The following is a 21,361-nucleotide window of genomic DNA, read 5'->3' as shown; positions in this document are numbered from 1 at the left end:
CAAAATCATTCCCTCTGGTTTTTAGGTAGTTTTGTTATGGCAACGCCTTACTTCCCAATCTAAAATACGTTCTGGTTACTTAATCCTGTGTCAAAAAATTACTTTCAACTTAGGATATAACAAAAACCCATCTATGTGTTCATGGATTCCCTGAGTCAGGAATTTAGACAGGGCACAGAATGGGGGATGGCTTGTCTCCCCTCAGTGATGTCTAAGCCTTTGCTAGAAGATTCATTTTTGAGGGCCAGAATCATCTGAAGGCTTGTTGACTAACATGGAGTTTGGTAGATAAATAACATTGACCGGGGCCTCCTTTGATCTCCCCGTGAGCTTCTCCATGTGATTATTTTGTGTAGGTGAGCGTGGGCCTCCTCACAGCATGGGGCTTGGTTTCTTAGAGTGAGCAACCCCCCCAAAAAGGGAGCCAGGTGGAAGCTGTATTCTTTTTTTCATTTTTTATTTCAGCATATTACCCAGCCCCAGAAGTCAAACAGCATCGCCTCATTCTACTCTGTTGGCTGGAAAAGTCATAAGCCTTTCCAGGTTTGAGGAGAGGGGAAATAGACGACAACTCTAGATGGGAAGTTGCAGGGTTCTGGAGGGACACATGGAACTGGAAATGTTGCTGTGTCCATTTTTGGAAATTACAATCTGTCACACTACCTTTTATTAACATGATTTAAACATTCCTGATTTTTAAGCATTAAACTGTGATATGTACATACAGCAAAAATGAAAAGAAGACCAAAAGGTAACTGTGAAAATTAAAAGACTCTTGACTTTTTCCTAAACACAAACATGCATTCTTGTTTAACTATTAATATTAAGTAGTAGCTAAATTCAGTCATTAACTTCATTGTCTAATTTTTCAAAAATCTCTGCATATACCAACATATAATTTTATTATATTCTATTGAGTCTCTCTACATGTAAGCTATAAACTCCTTTCTCATTTATCCATATTGCTAGGGTTAAAATCTATGTGTATAGCTTGCTTAAGCTAAAATACATATGTGTGCTTGGAACCACACACTGATGATGACAGGAGGTAGAACAGAGGCTAGCCATATCCTGGGATGGTTGGGTGGCCATTTAGGAGAGCAGTTGTCCCTTGATGGTCAAAAGTGGCTTATGTTTAATGTCTTTGAGAGTTCGGTAGGGCAGAGAACAAACTCATGTGGGGATTTTTGCTTAAGCATGATAATCTCAGGACATCCAAGACTTAATGACTAAGGGATGAAGGGGGAATGAGTTGGGGATTCCTAATATATGCCACTTAGGACCCTAAGTTAGGATTTTAGAGATTTTTGTCTGGTCTTGGTGTTCCTACTGGGAAGCTTTGTGACCTGGAGCAAGTTTCCCTTCCTTCTCCCACACTTGATTTCTTCACTTATAACATGAAGAGATTGGACTTAAACTTTTCTGTTCAATGTATGGTCCATGAAACAGCAACATGCACATCATGTGGAAGCTTGTTAGAATCTTGAACCTCTCCCCAGACCTGGGGCATCAGATTCTTAATTTTAACAAAATCTTCAGGTGGTTCACATTAAAGTTCAAAAATCACTGCACTAAAGATTCTCTAAGGTCCCATTCTAGTCTAATATTTTAGGACTAAAAAGACTTAAAGGAGAAGAATGAGAAAAAACAGCAACTGTGATATTGATATTTTCTATATAAAGTATAGCCCACATTTGTGATCCAGATTGCAATGTTCCCTGCTATAATAAAGTATTTTCTGCTTTGCTAGTTGAAAATTAGGGAGGCAAATATGCCGAAGGATATGAGGTTGCTTATTGTGTTTTAGTAATCCCATAGTCCTGTTGTACTTTCCAGCCATATCCTTTTCTCATTCACTGGCTCTTCTTGTTAGTTTCTCAAGGTAGCTCTCAAGAATTCTATTAGAAACAAGCTAGGAAAAGTAAAGTGACTTATCAAAGGGCTTGCTGCAAGACAGCATGGAAAGTACCAGTAGTAATAGATGACAGCAGTATTACAGAAAAAGCCCCCACATATGTAAAAGATTGAGTTAAATGAAGCCTACAACAGTAAGTGGTGTAAATAAGGGAAAGGGAGTTACTTTATTCCTCTTTTGAAAACACTTCTACCTTCCTTATTGCAGCTCAGTACCTGGACATAATAGGGGCCTATTACTGGGGAGTTTATTCTTTAATCTTTCCAATATTTATTGGACACCTATTAGGTTTCAGGCATTGTGCTATGAAAAAGGACAGGAATTTTTTTTAAAAAAATTAAGAGTTTTGTCAAGACAATTCACATATAAAGTATGCAAATTTAATGTTTTTTATTTATCAATATGTGCAATCATCACCAGAGTCCATTGTAGAATACTTTCATCACTCAAAAAGAAATCCCGTATCATTTAACCATCACTCCCCCATCTCTCTTTGCCCCAGCTCTAAGCAAACACTGATTTACTTTCTGTCTACAGAGATGCCTCTATTTTGGACAATTTATATGAATGGAATCATATAATACATGGTCTTTTTGGATTGGCTTCTTTTCACTTAGCATAATATTTTCAAGGTTCATTCATTTTGTAGCACATATCATACTTCATTCCTTTTATAGTCAAAATAATTTTCATTATATAGATATAGCCTATTTTGCTTATCCATTCATTGGTTGATGAACATTGAGTTGTTTCCACCTTTCAGTTGTTATCAATAATGCCACAAGAAACATCTGCAAACAAGTTTTCATATAGACATAATTTTGATTTCTCTTGGGTATATACCTAGGAATAGAATTGCTAGGTCATATGGTAACTCTACGTTTAATCATTGGAGAACTACCAGACTGGTTTACAAAGTGGCTGCATGGAACTTCACTCGTGCCAAACTTGTAGAAATGGAGTTGAGTTGGAGGTGGCAGTGTGTGAGATATTTGACAATATCCAGTCTGTCTCTGATCACCTATCCGTTTCATTTTTCCCCACATTCATCTGTATAGGTTTCTTAAAACATGCTTATATTTTGTTATTACCCTGCTTAAGAACTTATTATGGAAACCCACTGGCTGTTAGGGTCATGCCCTCAAGGATACACACCCAAGGGTACTCCATATGATGACATAAGCAAAGGAAAGTGGTTTGAACATTAAACTTAGCATCAAAAAAACTTAGGTTCAAATTCAACTTTGGAACTTTGTTAGCTTTATGTCTTTGGCTACAAAATTAATTTATCTCTGCCTCAGTTTCCTTGTCTCTTTAATAGATTGTTATAAAGATTTAAGTACAGAATGTTTAGCATAGTTTCTGGCACATCATAGGTAATCTATGGTAGTCATTGATATAACATCAATATAAAGTAATAAGTTGTATTTTTATATTCTGGCTGCAAACATTTGAAAAATGAAGTTTAAATGTACCATTTAGAATACCATAAAATACCCATAAAATATTTATGGATAAATTGAACAAAAAGATATATAAAACCTCTCCACTAAGTATTCTAAAATATTCCTAAGAGATTTAAAGATAGACCTAAATTTTATAGAGACAGAACTGGAAGATTTAATTTTCTTTGATTAAATGTAATCAAAAAATTTCAATTTTTTTTGTGAAAACAGATAACTTTATACTAAAATTTATATGAAAATACAAGGAATATAGAATAATGTCAAAAATCATCTCAAAAAATATCAAAGTCAGATAAATTATATTACTTGATATCAAGACTTACTAAGCTATGGCAACCAAGACAGTATTATATTCACACAAGGATATACAAGTTGATCAATGGGACAAAGTTGAGTTCAGAAATAAACACACATATAGCCAATTTCAATAAAAGCTCAAAAGGCAATTCAGTGGGAAAAGGAAAGTCTTTTAAACAAATGATGGAATAACTGAAATAACTGAATAAGCATGGAAAAAACCTCAATCACAACTTTACAACATTCAAAAAAATTATATAAATTATAGATTTAATCATAAAAGCTAAGACTATAAAGCTTTTTGAAAAAAGTATAGAGGAATATATTAGGAGGTAGGCAAAGATTACTTGGAGTTAAAAGGAAAAGCAATAATGACAAAACAAGTGATAAATTTGATTTCATCAAAATAAAAAATGACTGCTCATCAAAATAAAAACCCTTTTGCAATATATCTTTGAACTTGGTTTAGAATAAGAACCAAACATGAAAATACAACCAATTTATTTTACAGCTGGGCAAAAGTGTTAGACATTTCACAAGAAAGGATATCTAAATGGTGAATATACACATGAAAAAGTGCTTGACATCATTAGTCATCAGAGAAATGCCAGCTTAAACCAAAATATAATATTGTACAATTTCACCGTGACAACAACCAATGTTGGTGGGGATGTGGAATAACTGGAATTCTCATACTTTGCTCAGGGAAGTATATAATGGACCATCCAGTTTGGAAAACAGTTTTTGCAGTTTCTCATAAAGTTAAGCATACCACCTATGTTGGGACCCAGAAATTCCACCCCTAAATATTTATCCAAGAGAAATGAAAATACATTTCCACGATAACACTTGAACTAGAATATTTAGAGTGGGATTACTAATAATTAGCCAAAAAGCTTTACTAACAATAGCCAAATGTCCATCAACAGGACGATGGGTAAATAAATTGTAGTATATTCATACAATGGAATTTTCCTCAGCTAAGGAAAGTAACAGATTACTGACAACATGGGGCAACATGGATGAATCTCAAAACATTATGTTGAGCAAGCCTGCTAAAAATAAATGAGAAAGCATTTTATTTCTTTTTATGCGGAGTGTTCTAGTCCATAGTGATAGAAATCAGAACCATATTTGCTTGTGGTGAGTGGAGTGACTGAATGAGGGACATGGGCCAATCTTTTAGGGTGATGGAAATGTTCCATGTCTTGATTTCAGTGTTGGTTTCATGGGTGCATACATTTGCCAAACTCACATTATTATACACTGAAGATCTGTACATTTCACTTTATGTAAATTTTATATCAAATAGACAAATTTATATACATCCTTGGAAACTTATTAGCTTGTATACTTGGCAATATAATTTCTCTCCCTGGGTCTTTGTCTCTTTAATGGATTGTTCAGGATTTAAAGAGAGAAATGTATGTTCTGTTTAGTTATTTTTGGCACATTACAAGAATTAAGAGGGTGCATCACACCATTAATACAACTAAATCTCCAACTTGTCAGTTATTTGCTATAATTAAATATGAATCTTGAGTGCTTTTGCACATTTCCGTTTTACTACTTTATGGATTTGCTTTTGAACATCTTGTAGCTTGAACCTATGAAGTTCATCATTGCCAATTAAGAGTTCGTTATAACTTCTCATGCTTAGCTGTACATTAGAATCAGCTGGTGAGGTTTTTAAACCACACTGATGTTTGGTTCCCACCCCAGAGATACGCATCTAATTATTGTGGTATGAAGAGCAGGAATTAGCATTTTTAAAAAGCTGTCCAGGCATTTGAATATGGAGTTGGAATTAAAAAACACTGAATCAGGTGATCTTTAAAGACCTTTCCAGCTCAAATGGCAGTGTACAAGCTGGAAATATCCAATTGAAAAGTTTAGTTAAGCCACATTTTTAATTGCTGTTGATATTGACATTGCTGTTAAATTACAACGTGCTTACGCAGGACACGGAAGTTCTAACTACACAACAAACTATCTTTTCTTATTGCTTCATATCCAGCCTTTTTGCTTATTTAACTCATCTGCCTGGGCCTTTAAAACATTAAACTTGTTTGTGGTTTTGGTTCTAAATATGTTCAATTCTCATCAGCATTTATAAGGAAAGGCTATTTTTTTCTTTTTTAGCCATGATTACTTTATTGTCATCTTTTATGAATGGAAGCTATGATCTTACTCATCTGGAAAGACAAATAGAACTGTGAAATTAAATTTTGAATATAATCTCTCATCCTGCCTTGTTCAGTTGCAGCAAGTTGGCTAGAAAATTGCCCCACACAGCTATTGTGTCTACTGCTGTATCAGCAAAACAAAGGAAATCTGATATAAAACCTTCTGAAAATGCAGAGACTCAGTTGTTATTTTTTAAGTCTGGAAATTACAGATGAAAAAATAGTTTCATTCTTTGCTTTCCATAATAATAAGGTATTCAACTGGGCAGGGGTGGTGAGGGTCACTAACTGCATTACAAACAGCTTGATCAGGTGGGCTCATTCTTATAAGGAAAGTGACTTCGTAGAATTCACAAAGAGAGAAAAGAGGATACTGAGATTGTTCCTGAAACCCCTTTCAGTTCAAAGGAGCTCTGCTAATGCATCATCCCAGTGATAAATGATTTCCTATTGTCCAGTCTTCTGAATGGCTGACAGTATAATCTATAGCCGAGAAGCTCAGGAGTCTGTATGTATGGGGAATTTTTTGTCCTTATGTAGGAAAAAAATAAAAAAGAATAAATCCTACAATGGAAGTAGATGATATCTCACCCCAGCCACCTTGATCCATTCAATCATGTGACATACTTTTCCCCTTATTAATTTTGGTCAAAAATCTTATAAAAAACTCTAATTCCCATTAAAAAATCCAATTCCTGATTAGCCCGAGTTACTTCTTATTTAGCAAAGAAACATGTGTGAAATCTTTCACACTAGTGCCTAATGAAGAGGGAAAGATACTCAAAATACATGACTCTGCATTGGTTAAATGCATGATTTTTTAAAGTCCCTTCTGATCACCTGACATTAGGCATGTAGTAGAGAGATTTATAAAAATGTGCTTTCTTGAGTAACTCTGATATCAGTAGCACTCATTGCTTCACGGGCATTATTCTTCATTTATGGACAGGTTTTAGAACTTCCAACTATCAGTTATATTCTGTTCTCCCTAAATCACATAAAAAAGCTTGACCTTTCTTCAGTGTGGCAAACCTTTTAAGTTTTAGGTAAAACATGGTAACTGTCTTCAAGGTCTTTTTGTTAACGTAAATATCTTCAGGTTCTTCAGCCTTGCACACAGGCCATTATTTTGTGCCCCATCACCCTGGTCACCCTAACTGAATGAGTTCTAGTTTCTTGTTTATTGTCCTCTTAAATACTTCTTGAAGCAGGGCAGGGAATAAACGAATGCCTGTTGTTCTATTTAACACAGGCGTAGATTGCATTGGCTTTTCTTTCTTTCTTTTTTTTTTTTTTTTTTTTTTTTTTTTTTGGCAGCCTCATTTTTCCTGTTCAGTGAACTCAATCTCCATGGCTGGTTAATTCTGTCACTTGAGTGTGTGATTCAAATGAAGCCAGGCTGAGGGCCAAGCCATTCCATAGTCACAGCCCTGTTCCCTGCCAGTCACCTGCCCACAGACCCTCGGTCATGAGAGGCTGACAAATACTTTGTTCATCCCATCCCCCAAAAGGCAAATCTGAAGTCATAAAAAAAATAAATAAATAAATAAATAAGCTAGTTGTTAACAGCCTGGGATACTAGTTCTGGATCTTCTCAGAATGGCTTGGTGACCTTGGTAAGTTCTCTACCAGGGCTGCTGGAAGTTGTAGGGATTAAATGGGCACCCAGCGCTCTCATTACTCACATCAGTGTTCAGTGTTAAGCATCATATCAGTTGAGGAAGGTGAGCACATTATTTTATTAGTGCTCTGGTAGAACATCCAAATCTATTAAGCTTTGTTTAAATGGTGCAGTTTCAACTGTCCTTTTCTTCTCTATTGTTCCAAGTATGGAAAATCACTTTCTTTATAGTCACACCATTGGATATGCATTTAAATCCCTACTATAAGCACATAAAGGAACTTTACGGTTGATTGAGTTCTGTTAGTTTTTAGTAATAGATGGGGAACGGGGTGGAGTTTAAAAAATACCGCAGTTGTGATACCATGTTCTAAACTAGAGGATGGCGATCTAAAACTGTAGGATATTGAGCTGTTCTAGCCAGCTAGCATTGTGCTAAGAGGTCTTCACATATGTCCAAAGCCCATTATAATGTTGCCAAGCTATTGAAATTATCTCTGATTCCTTCAATTCTTGGTCATGCATGTGGTTAGCGGCTGCTCATCCTCTGGAACTCAGGTCTATGGTGCAAATACTCACTATGCATATCACTGTTCACTTTACCTGTAGCAGACCTCATCAGTTGAGTATAACACTCCTTGTCAAACCCAGACACAGTCAAAAGTACTTCTCCATATAGCATCACAGAGTCATTACCAGTCTGTAGTTGTCATGGGAATGAAATCTTTTCATTTTAGAGTAATACTCTAGAACTAGACCATCTGGGTTCAAATTCCAGCTATGCCACTTTCTCAGCATAAGACTTAATTTCTGTGTCTGTTTCCTCATCTATAAAATGATGATAATAATAGTACCTCCTTGGTAGAATTGTCAGGATTAGGTGTCATAATGTACAAATGTTGAAACAGTGTCTATAACATAATTAGTTTTTACTATATGGTAGTTCTGAGGTCAACTCAATTGCCCCTTCCTTAATGTAGTACCACCTTGAGATACGCTAAATAAATAAACTTTATTTAGCAATAACTCAAAGCTAGATATGAATCTTAGATATGATATACTTGATAGTTGTTCCAGTGCGTGTTTATATGTTTGTGTCCAAGTTGATTTCTATGTGCGTTTGGGGGGAGATGGATCTAGAAGGATTGTGGTTTATGCTCTTATATCTTTCTACTTCAGGTAGCATTTGAATAGAACCATTTGGTAAATATGTCACTAAAATATATTTTCCAAAATGGGCAGCAATCTGGATAACAGTAATAGCTATTAACCTGAATTTCTTCCATTTTTCAATTCTATTTACAGCATTACAGGAAAATTACCAATTGCTTTTGGAAGCCGGAGTCGGTCATGCTGACCTTTCTGTTGGCATTCAATTAGGTCTTTCTCTCTGATTCATTCGTTATTGGTCAGACAGCCTCTGTCCCTGTGTCTGTCTTTGAAGCATTTGTGCGCTCTTGTTGCAGACAGCTTTGCTGAGATGCTGTTGCTACTCTTGTGGATGGCAGAAAATAAGCAGAGAGGAAAGAGTGTGAGAGACTGTGTGTATGTTGTGTTTTGAGGGAGTATATTGATGTGTATGTGTGGACGCATGACTTGCACGTACTGAATTAAGACGAGATTGTGTGTATGTGGGATGTGTGAGTGGAGGAAATGTATACCTGTGTGTAGATGTTCACGTGTGCACCCTTAGGAGTATAACGACCAGCCACTCCGCAAGCTGATATTTGCTTTAAAGTCAGCCTATTTAAGGCTGACCTGTGTTTTCTTTGCTTCCCCTCCTTCTCCTTCTCACTCACTTTTTCTTTATGTCTACAAGCTTCATTCTCGCATACTGTACCAAGACTCAGTGTATACCTTATGTTTCTTTTAGAGCTAGAGCATCCTTGTATTTACCTGCTGATGGCTTCACAGGATGGCTCTACCTCATTTCTCAATGATTCTATTCAAGATAACTCGTGTTCACCTAAAACATGTATCATTTTGGGCTTTCTTGGGTAAAACATGCCTGAAACCTTGACTCTCAACTCGTCTCTGCTGTTCCTTTACAAAGCCTTCACTCTGCCTGATCCAGCTAGGCAGGGCAGATACTACAACTATGACCCATTAATGGTGAGGATTTCAAAGGCTGTAAGAGATAGGGTCAGAATTAGATTGTGATGCTTTATATACCAAATCATTTTTATAGAGGGTTAATAAGGAGGGATGTGCAGATTAGACATATGTGGAGGGTCCTATCAGCAAAATACTTCCAGAACATTCTTTCACATTCTAGCCTTTTTATAATCCCCAACACTGTTGAATCCTTATCCATACCCACTACAGGCCTTAGTGTAGTGATCTGGTGTTTGACTGACTATCATCACAGGGCTTGAGTGAGATGCATACCCTTTCCTTTTGGAATGGTATTCCTTAGTGAATTAAGTTCTGAATAAAGGCGTCTTCCTTTCTTCATATTTAGCACCCAAGTTGACAACTTGCCCTGGTAAAATTCATAGTAATATTAATCATAGCAGGTCATAAACAAAATCTGTCAGTATCACTAAATATTCATGACTTCTGTACCCCTTATATTCTGTTTACAGTGCTAGTAATTAAGCATCTCAGAGCTCAGAAAAATAACAACTGAGTTTATTAATGATAACAATTATGAATATGAAATTTTACAAGGTACCATTTACATAATGCAAATAAGGGAATTAATTACAAACCCGGAGAGGGAGAGAGATCTGGCCTATCAGTGAACTCTAAGCCCACAACATTTGCATTGAGAAAGTTTTTTCCTTTTTCTGGCAATGACATTGACCTGCCAGGCATCTGTAGGGGGGAGGACTATATCTTGGGGATGGAGCAGATACAGGCCTAAACGTGATTGCTTTACATTCGACTCACAGGGTGACTTAAGTATAAAGCTAGTACTTGATATCTGGAAAGCCCTTTGAATTTCACACTTTTTTTTTTTTCCTGTACATGGTCTTCTTTAAGACTCATAACCACACAAGGAAAAGGGAGATCAGGTTTTGCTGTTGAGGGAATAAAGTCACACAAACAAATGTACACCTCTGAAAATGTCTCGGCTCAAAAACAGTCTCCTTGCAATGGGAACTGATACCATCTACTGGGTCATAGGGGTGGGTGGCCTCAGGCACGGTATCTAAAATTCATATATACTCTATTTTTACTTTTTTGGGTGGAAGGCAGACACTTGATACTAGCTCTACCAGATGTTTAGGTGGGAATTAGACATGTAAAGAAGTATAAGAATTGAGAATCAGTCTTTCCTTTTGATTGGACCTATAACATGAAAACTTGGATTATCTTGTCTTCCACTAGGCACATTGGGAAACAAAGAAAAATAAAAGCTGGTTAGCAGATAAGAGAAAGCAGCAGTTGCACAGAAAGAAGCACTAACAAAAGAAGCATGAGCCCCTCCAGTAGCTTTCTAGTTCCCCTATCTAGTCCTCTTGAGACCCTGTTGTATTCCTGTCCTTGGTTTCCAAGAAATGCCTATGGATCCTTAAAATGTGCTTTTCTAAGAATTGTTTTTGCTTAAAGTAGCTTTAGTCTCTGTTTCTTATTAATAAATAGTCTCAATTAAGGCAAACATTTTGCCCAAGTCACAAAACTAGTGAGTAGCACAGAGTGCGAGAGAACTCGGGTTTCTGAGCCCCTTGTCCACAGTTCTTTCTTTGGCTCTGCACCCACCTATTGTATTCCCAGCCTGCGTCTTCTATGCAGGACCCTGTCATGAGGGTGGAGCCCACTTCAGGGTTCTCAGGTCTTAAAGTTGGGGATGAGAGCATTCTGCTTAGCTTCTAGCATGTGCTCGATCAGGATGTTCCTTGATTCATTAAAATTCTACGAGAAGGAAATGCCGCCAGCTGCCATTCTCCTTGCTCATCATCTCTCCTGGTGTCAGTCGCACCTCATTGCATTTGGCAACGCTCTTGATGTGAGTGACATTAGCCAGAGCACAAATCAGGTAGCATCTGCTGAGGAGTGGAAAAAAATTACAAACACGTTTATAAAAGGGAAAACAAAATCAGAGTGACATCCAGGTTGTCTTTTTGATAGTTCATTTCTGGGTTTGTGTTTAGGATAGAATGGCTCCATTTTTCAGTGCTCCAATTTACCTGTTTTCGAAGACTGTTTCCTAACCTTTATCTCGGAGAAAACTCATGACATTGACCGAATATTAGTAGAACAGGATTTGTGACGAGGGCAACACTGTGGTCCAATTTACCCAAGATGATCCCAGTTTATAGCTGTTGTCCTAGCATAATTTTTAGTGGGGCCTTTCCCCCATTCAAACATGTCCTGATTTGGATAAGTCATTTGGTCACCTGTGATGATCTCCATTTGATAAACCATATATTAGTGACATTTACTGAACATCTATGCATAGTCAAAGGTGGTGTGTGTGTGTGTGTGTGTGTGTGTGTATAGTATGTCATAGTCTCTGCCCTTAACCTCTAGTTTAGGGTTATAAATATAGCAAAATAGAATTGTAATTCCAGGAGTCGTCTTATCAGTAGGATCAGGAGAGTACAAGCCAACTGGTGATCTGTTTACTATTCTTACAGTGTCACATTGTCCGGACAGTGTATGCATTGGTTAAGAACAAAGAGTCTGGAGACAGACAGCTGGGGTTCACATCCCAACACTTTTATTTCCTTGTGCTGGAGGATTAACTCATCTTCCTGAGCTGCTCCTTTCACAACTATACACACGGATGATAATAGCATTTTCCTTCTTGTTAGAGGGCTGTAAGAATTAAGTATTATGAAGCACAGACAGTGATTAACACAGTGCCTATTGGAAACTAATAGCTTAGTAATGAAATCTAAGGTAGGATCAGCAGCAACAAGTCCATACTGGATTAAAGCTCTTTGGAATTAGCCCTTGTCTCTCTTAGTCAAACTCTGTGACACATTGGGCAGGGCTAATCATAGAACCCCACTGTTGGCAGGGCTTGTACTGTTATCTGGCCCCAGATTCCTGCCACTCAGTGGTAGATAGTTAGTAGGTAAATAACATTTCTCAGAATCATTCATCACATTCTTGACATTTTCAAATAGAGTTGTGACAGCAAAGCAAACTGTATGCTGTGGGCTTAGGAGAACAGATGGTGTCAGAAGAATCTAGCATGTGATGGAAAAACATGGTATGTTTGCATCCAGGATATAGAGGGGCAGGAACAGTGTGTACTGAATAGCTCCTCCTTCAAGGCGGTGGGGGCGGAAAGAGAAAAGAATTCATGGGGTACCAACAGCAAACTCCTTTATGGACGAGATCTAGACTGCTGCTTCTTGGGAATTTCCTCCCTGGACCTAGAAAGATGCTAAATTGTGTTAAATGATAGTTGAACACATGTTTCTTGGAATTGTAATTAGGAACTCTTTCCATTAGTTGATTGAAAAGTTTGGAACATGTTGGGGCCTTGGCCAAAGAACATAAAACCATTAAAAAAAATATAGCCAGATATTTATTCAAATTATTATTATCTACTATTATCATTGAAATTAATGACTAACATTTATTGAGACCTATATGTCAGGTCTGAGCTAAAAGCTTTGTAAGCATTATCTCATTAAGTATCTACAGCTGTACCATGGCAAAGGTGCTATGATAATCCTATTTTACATATTAGGAAAATGGTCAAAGAGGCCTAAGGGTTACATAGCCATTAAATAGGGAGGCCATTGACCTACGTTAGTCTGACTCTAAATTTTATGCTGTATGCTGTGATTAATTTGCCATAAAAGTAATAGATTATAGAACTAGATAAGCAAAATGTCTTTGATTATCATTGTGTTCAAGGATGGAATAATATTGAATATAGGAAGAAAAAATATTGAGGGATAGAAAGACATCTGAGATGGTTGAAACTTGCTCTGGTTCCCAGTAGGAATTATAGGGGCTCTACCCATCCAGTCGGGTGTCTAGTCTTATTTCACAGGGAAAATAAATTTATTTTTCTTCAGGAAAGCATTCTGAGATTTTGGTGATACTAAATTAATGCCAGAAAGATCTTCTTTTGAACCTAAAATGGTGTTATATTAGTCTAACTGGAAGATAGGAAGTAGGAATTGTAACACAAGCTCTTGTAGCTGTATTGGGTAACACTAACTGGTTCCTTATTTCTTTTCTCTTTATTTGTATCTCTAATTCTATAAATATTTATGGTATGATTCTCATATGCCAGGCTCTGTACTAGACCTATAGATGACACAAAGTTGAGGAAAATAGTGACAACGCTTATCCTCATTAAGTTTATTATCTCACTTTTTCCTAAGAAAACAGAAGAGATGGTGAAATTCTGCCATGTTCAATAGTTGGGTGGATTAATTGCATTTTACCAATCATCTCTATTTAAAACTTAGTTGGTGCTTGCATCTCTCTCTAAATGCATTCATGTCCTATATTATAAAGCCACAGAGAGATCAGTAATGCAGCATTTAATAGCTGATTGTCTTGATTCAGAAAGGTAAGAGGGTCACAGGTTTTACTGAGTGACCCAGAATAAGTTGCTACATTTCTCCAAGCATATTTACTAATTTAGAAAATGACCCTCTGCTCTTCCTTCTCAGCAGGCAAACTGCAAATACCAAGTCACTTACCATGCGAAAATGCATCAGTCTCAGAGTTGAAAAGCACCTGGAGTCAGAGGCCTCAGAAGAGCTGGTTTTGGAAGAATGAGCTCTGACTCCCTTTCCTTGTCACTCTTGGGGTGAGTCACCCTCATTTTCTGTTAAGTGGAAATACCATCCCATTTTCTGCTGACCCTGATGATGGCTCAACGTTAGGATCCAATTAGATGGACGTGAAAATTGCGTATGGATTGGAGGGTTTCTAGTTGAACAAAGCTTTAAATCTGAGTTTCTTAGCTGAGAGAGATGAGATAATTTCTCACTGTGTGGTTGTAAGCCTTGCAATATTAGAGGATTTTTTCCCCCATGGGTTGTATGGAACAAAAAGGTGATGATGTGAATTATTCTCTGAATTCAGATTCTATTGTAATAAAATGCCTCCACTAATATAATTTCTGGTGAGTGACCAAGTAGATAAGTACACATAATCATCTATCAATGCTGGAAATAGTCTGTGCACTAAAATGAGTTGGGCCTCAAATTTACATTCCTCTTCCCAGTTTCAGAAGAGATGTCCATAGCTCCTGGCAGCAAGTCTCCCAAATCTGCTTCCAGATTACAGCATATGCTCAGCAGGGAGTTGCTCCCTTGTCAACAATGAACATTAGTACAGCAGTTGGATGGAGAGGGAAAGCCTTGGTCTATTAGGAAGCATGCAGAGCTTGGTTGCTAGGCAACCCAGTCCGGAGGCAGCAACCAGTGTGCACCAGGAGGGAATCAGGGGGTGGGTCTAGAAAACAGGGAGAAGCAATTCTTTTCTCAGGATCAGCTGAGGCAGGAGAGAAAAAAGCCAGTTGCACTGCCAACCACCCAGGTAAAGAAGCAGTATATGTGTTGAATTAAGCTCTGTGTTTTAGCATCAAGTTGGCAGGTGCCAATTCACAGGTACCTGTATTGTCATCTGGAAAACTGTGTGACCTTGAGTAAATGACTTACTCCACCTTCGGGTTCTCTGATAGTAGCAGGAAGCCAAGGAGCCAGGTACTAGCAACTTCTCATGCTTCTGCAGCCATCACCCACACCTACACCCCCTTAAATCAGAGGAGCACCGAGTCTGATCTTTCTTTTATATACTGTATTTGCATGAAAGCATGGAAAGAAAAGGATATATTACCAAAACCCCTAGAGTAAATGGTCTTGAGCTTCCTTAAACCTAATGTTCTAAATAAAAAGGCTATTTATCACTCCTAGACACAACTAGATATTTATATGGGGCAGAATTTGCTAAAATACCAATGTGGGAGAAGTTATCTTTTGTATGACCAAGCTTCTGATAGCTCTTGTATCCCAAAATATGTTCCTCACTAGCCTGATAGCACATCTGAAAGATATAGGTTAGATACTTTTGGGGGTTTAAGTCAAGGACTACTCCTGAGCCAATCAGAAGGGCTGACATAGCACATAAATGTCCACTAATTCTCAGCCTAAGCCTGACAGTGAATTTGAACTGGAAGGAATGAGGCATCTCCCAGTGAAGTTTGGTATAAAAGGATATTAAGGGTTGAATATTGGCTGAGGTTGGCACATGCAGGCCCAAGAGGGTTGAGGCATCACAGGGAGAAGGTAATAGATTGTATGCTTTGCAGATAGAGATTTAAAGCAGGGCTTCTTCACTTACGTTAGTTATTGCCCTGGACATCTTACCTAGATTCCTTGATGCACAGTTTACTCATTTTTACATGGCAACAATAATAATATTTACCTCTAAGAAATGCTGGCAGTTCTAAATAAAATAATGCATGGGAACCCGTTAGTATGGGGCCTGACATATTGGTAAACAATGAATAGAGGCTAGTGAGCTAGTCAGTGTAGCTACTTGGGTCAGTGTCTTCAAGTAAAAATAGATGACATGTTAAACAAACAAAAAAAGCAAAGAAAAACACAGTGTAGGGGAAGGATGTTGGCATGGAATGTGCTGTAGTAGGAGTTGAGAGCCCAGACTTCTGTGAGGGGATAGGGAAAGGTCATCACCAAGTAGTCCAGATGTGGGCTGTATCGATGGTTACAATCAATCATCACAGCACAGAAGTTGCACAAAAAGAGCTGCGTGTATGTGAAAGGACGACCTTCCCAAGCATCATAGAGACCTACTCCAGACAGAGTTCAGCGGATCAACTCCAGAACACTGCCAGTTTCAAATCTTTAATTTGTAGGTATCACCTATCTTTGAGTACTTTTGAGATCCTTTTGTATTCTTGGATCTGAGACTCTTACTCTGAGTGCTTTCCAGAAGGTCACATTTGCAGATTGTTTCCTACTGTACAGGCCTTGATCCAAACAATGTGTTCTTTCCCTCTCTGAGCTTCCATTTTCTCACCAAATAAGAAAAAAAAAAATGGCCTAGATGATCTCTGAATCTGGTCTAGTCTCTTATGCATGTTTCTAATATTTTTCTTAAGACTTTTGGAACTTTCTACTCACCAAATTTTATTGAGTACTTAATAGATGTCAGGTACTATCATAGGTACTGAAGATAAATACAGTGGTGAATTAGCTGGAAAAAGTTGTGTTTTCATAGAGCTTACAATAGAAAATGGATGATAATCAGGTAACACGAATGTCTGATTATTTCAGGTTGTGATGAATGCTATGAAGTACTTAAAAAATTAAGAGGAAGAGTTTTGGTTATCAATTTCAGGGTAAAAACTACTCAAAAATGATATAATAATTTTCACGATTCTGTGAGTTAACTGGACTCAGCTGAGTGGTTCTCCTCCTTCATCTGCTGTAGTTAAAGTTATCCATGCAGCTGCATCCAAGATGGCCTTTTATCCTCAAGGACCCTTCTTCCTGTCATCATTCTATATTCCTGCCCAACTTCCTTATAGCATGGGATACTGAGAGCCCAGCCCCAGTGTGCAAATGCTCCTCAAACATAAGTGCTCATCATGGTTTTTTGATGGCCATTGCCCAAATCAAGTTACATGGGCAAGCCTAGAGTCGGTGTGGGAAGAAACTGTACAGGGATATGAATGCAGGGCCATGGGAAACACCAAAGCATGGGGAAGATGACTACTTTATATTAAAGGATGAGTAAAGCTCAGAAGCAGTGCTCTTTGAACTGAGACCTGAAGGCTATGGGAAAATCAGAGAGATTGAAGGTTTCAGGCAGAGAAAAGAACACGAACAAAGGTGCTGAAATAAGAAAGAGCTTGAGTTTTTGAGCATTTGATCTTAGGCCTCTACGACTGGAGCTTTGTGAGCAGGGGGAAGGGAGTGGTTGGAAAACAAAGTCAGTAAAGTTGAGCAGAGGCCAGATTATAAGTCCTTGTAGGTCATAATAAGAGTTTGGACTTGACTCTACATGCATGCAGTGAGAAGCCATTACTATATCTAAGAAATATGGTGAACTGATACAATTTATATTACAGAAACAAAAGTCACACTTCTCCGTGAAAAAAGGATATTAAGAAAACTGGCCCAGTCTTTTTTAGTAAGTCAGAAACTTAGAAAAAGAGACCATGCTAGATTGAGACATTTGAATAACAGCCAGATGAAATACATGCTTTTAGAATGGGGAAAATAGCTGTAAAGACATTTGAGGATAACTGAAGAAATTAAAAACATACTGAAATAGAGAAATGATAGCATTGACTGGAAACAAGTTAACAAACAGTGGGAACAACTATGCTCTCACCTTGGTTAATACATATGCACATACATGTATACATACATGCATAGAAAAAGATCCACAAAGACACACACTAAAGTGTTTACCTTAGTGGCTATCCCTGACTATAAGATTTTGTTGTTTTTATTTGCTTAAAAAATGATGGTAAGAGGGTAACAGTGAAAACTTAAAAGATAGGCAGTTGTTCCAGGTCAGGGATAATGGTCACTTTATAAGGATAATAACACTGAAGTTGGTAAGAAGTAGATATATTGGGGATATATTTAATATTTTTTTGAGATAGAGAGGTTAGAACTTACTGATGAATTAATAAGCTGTTAGAAGTAAAAATTAGAGTGACTCGTAGGTTTGAGGCTTGAGAAATAGATGACGGTGGTGACATTTTTGGAGATGAGGAAAACCAAGTAAGTATGGTTTAGGTACCTTTCTTGGAGAGCGATTCAGAGATGAATAGACACCATCTAGATGGGTGATTTATAAGGAGATGTACCATTCAAGGTTCCTAAAGTTCTTGGATGAGTTCCCTTTAGTCCCCAGAATTCTATTCAGGCCAAGTTTTGTCAATCTGATTTTTTTAACATTGTGGTTAAACACAGGCTGGGTGAATGAAGACATGCCTTGAATAGTTCTCCTGGGATGCTAGGTACAATGTAAATAATGTAGCATAAGATGCTTCATTACTTAAGCCTCTCCATTTTAGGAAGTCATCGCTCTCAATTGAGATCAACCAGTGCAAAAGAACCCAACTACTTACTACAGATGAAAACAAGACTACTGAAGAACAGAAAGAACAATAAGAGTTACTATGTCCAGAAAGTGAAATTAGATACTTTGGAGAGAGATTATCAACATAAATAAGGAATTCTAACAACTCAATAGGAAAAAAATCAAATAATCTAATTAAAAAATGGGCAAAGGATCTGAATAGACATTTATCAAAAGAAGACATATACCTGGCCAACAGGTACATGAGAAATGCTCATCAGCAGAGAAATGCAAATCAAAACCACAATGAAATATCATGTCTCCTGGTTAAAATGGCTTTATTAAAAAGGCAATAACAAATGGTGGGGAGGATGTGGAGAAAGGGGAACACTTGTATGCTGTTGATGGGAATGTAAATTAGTGTAACTACCATGGAGAACAGCATGGAGGTTTCTCAAAAAACTAAAAATAGAATTACCATATGACCCAGCAATCTTACTACCAGATATATATCCAAAGGAGGGAAATTCAGTATACAGAAAAGATACCTGCACTCCCATATTTATTGCAATAGCCAAGATTGGGAATCAACATAAGTGTCCATCAATGGATAAAGAAATTGTACATATATACAGTGGAATATTATATAGCCACATATATACCATGAAAGTTGAAATTCTGCCATTTTCAACAACATGGATGGAACTGAAGAACATTATCTTAAGTGAAATAAGCCAAGCACAGAAAGAGAAATCTCGTATGTTCTCACTCATATTTACAACCTAAATATTAAAAACAATCAATCTCATGGAGACAGAGAGTAGAATGACGGTTACCAGAGACTTGAAAAAGGGTAAGCAAGGAGGGTGGGTTAAAGTGGGGATGGTTAATGGGTACAAAAATAGAGTTAGAATGAACAATATTTGATAGCATACAAAGTGACTATAATCAACAATAAGTTAGAGTATACTATAAAATAACTAAAAGCATGGAATTGGAATGTCCCTAACACAAAGAAATGATAAATGCCTCAGGTGAGATGAATATCCCAATTACCCAGATTTGATTAATTCACATTGTGTCTGTATCAAAACATCACATGTACCCTATAAAGATACACAACTATTATGCACCCATAATAATTAAAAGGAAAAAAAAAAAACAAATAATCATTGCTAGGAAGATGGATTTTTTTAGCCAGCTCTCACACAAAATCCCTGTGTAACAGAAACTCATATTATCTATGTGATGTTGGCTTTATTGTAGTAATTTTACAACTTAGTAGTATTATCTAGAAGACTTCCCCCTCTCTCTGCTGAAATTAAGCAAAGAAATGTAGTGTTTTTGTTAACTGTAACAAGAAAAAGTTTGGTTAGATGTGGAGAAGAATTTCCTTAAATAGTAAGTCAAGACTAGAACAGGAGCCTCTTTGAAAGGGTTCCTATCCTTTGAGACTATTTCTTAATTTATAATTTCATGGCCAACTCTGTAAGGCAAAAATAACCAGAATCTTGAAGGGCAACTCCATCCAGTTTATTTTTTTTAAACCTGGCCCATAACCAATCTACCCAGATGCTTCACAGCTGAATTAATCCAGATGGTTCTTTGAAACAGCCAAATCGAGCATTTTTAGATGTCCCACAAATCTGTATACGGGAGATCTCATACTCTTCACTAAACAGGAAATCTGAGATGCCAGTTACAGAAGCTCAGAGACCACAAGAATTAAGAGGATAGAGAATGTAAAAAAAAAAAAAAAAAAAAAAAAAAAAAAAAAAAAAAAAGTCAAGTGGTGAGCAGGTGTGGCTTTTAGTGGGAAAACAACACCCCAGTCATCAATTGAGTTCAGGTGTCCAGCATAGTTTCTTCATTAATGTCTACCAATTTTATAAAAAGAAAAATTTTGAAATTTTACACTTTCTGAATGACAAAATCTCTCAGGACATATACTTTCACTGCTCTTATTTAAGAAACAATTTCCCACCATAAAGAAGAGACTGTATAAAACACTTGGTTGTCTGTAAGAAATATTTGAGTGTCTAGTCAAAAGGTTTGCTTTCTTTAGCATAGCTAAATTAAAGGTACATTGTAAATGTTCTAAACATTTGTTCTCAAAGTATCCACATAAAATAATAATTTTGCCAACTATCTCATTTAGAAAACACTTATCCAAGTCAGACCACATTTCATTCCACAGTTATGGAATACAGGCTTGGAGACAGCTGCATAACTAGAATTCATGATATTTCATGTCCTTCCCATCTTTCAGATCTATCTATCTATATATATAGCCTAATGATAAAGAGATCTTTGTGGCTTTGAAAAACTCCCCAATAACTGAATTTAAACATGAGAAATCTAAGAAATGAGGTCAATAAAATAGATGGACAGCTGACTGAGGAAGTGAGTAGAAGTCAAAGTCAGTAGTGGGTTCCTGATGTTTCTAGCTGGTTTCTATGGTGAGAAAAGGACCAAAACATGCCACAATGGATTTAAGGTTGTAACTAATCTAGAGGTGCCTTAAGATGCCAAGTGAAGAAGCCCATTGATGGGCTACTGCCACTCTGCTTGATCTCTCCTCCTTGGTAGAAGCTCTGTTCCCTAAGAAGAGCAATGCTAGAGACAAAATAATTCGGGTCACAAAAAGTCTCCTGCGAGAATCCTACAGAACTGGATTCATATACTGACTCTTATCAGTTAACTCTATAACTTTGGACATAGTACTTGACTTCTTTAAGTTTCCATTATCTCATCTATAAAGGAGTTAGTTATGAAGATTAAATAAGATACTGATAAAGTATTTGTACAGCGTTTCATATCTGATAAATCTTACTGATGTTAGCTATTTTCCATTATAATCGGTGGAAATAAAAAGAGTGGACAAACCAAA

Source organism: Eulemur rufifrons, chromosome 10 (assembly GCF_041146395.1).
Source record: "Eulemur rufifrons isolate Redbay chromosome 10, OSU_ERuf_1, whole genome shotgun sequence".
NCBI classification, from domain to species: domain Eukaryota; kingdom Metazoa; phylum Chordata; class Mammalia; order Primates; family Lemuridae; genus Eulemur; species Eulemur rufifrons.
This window is presented reverse-complemented; position numbering follows the sequence as displayed.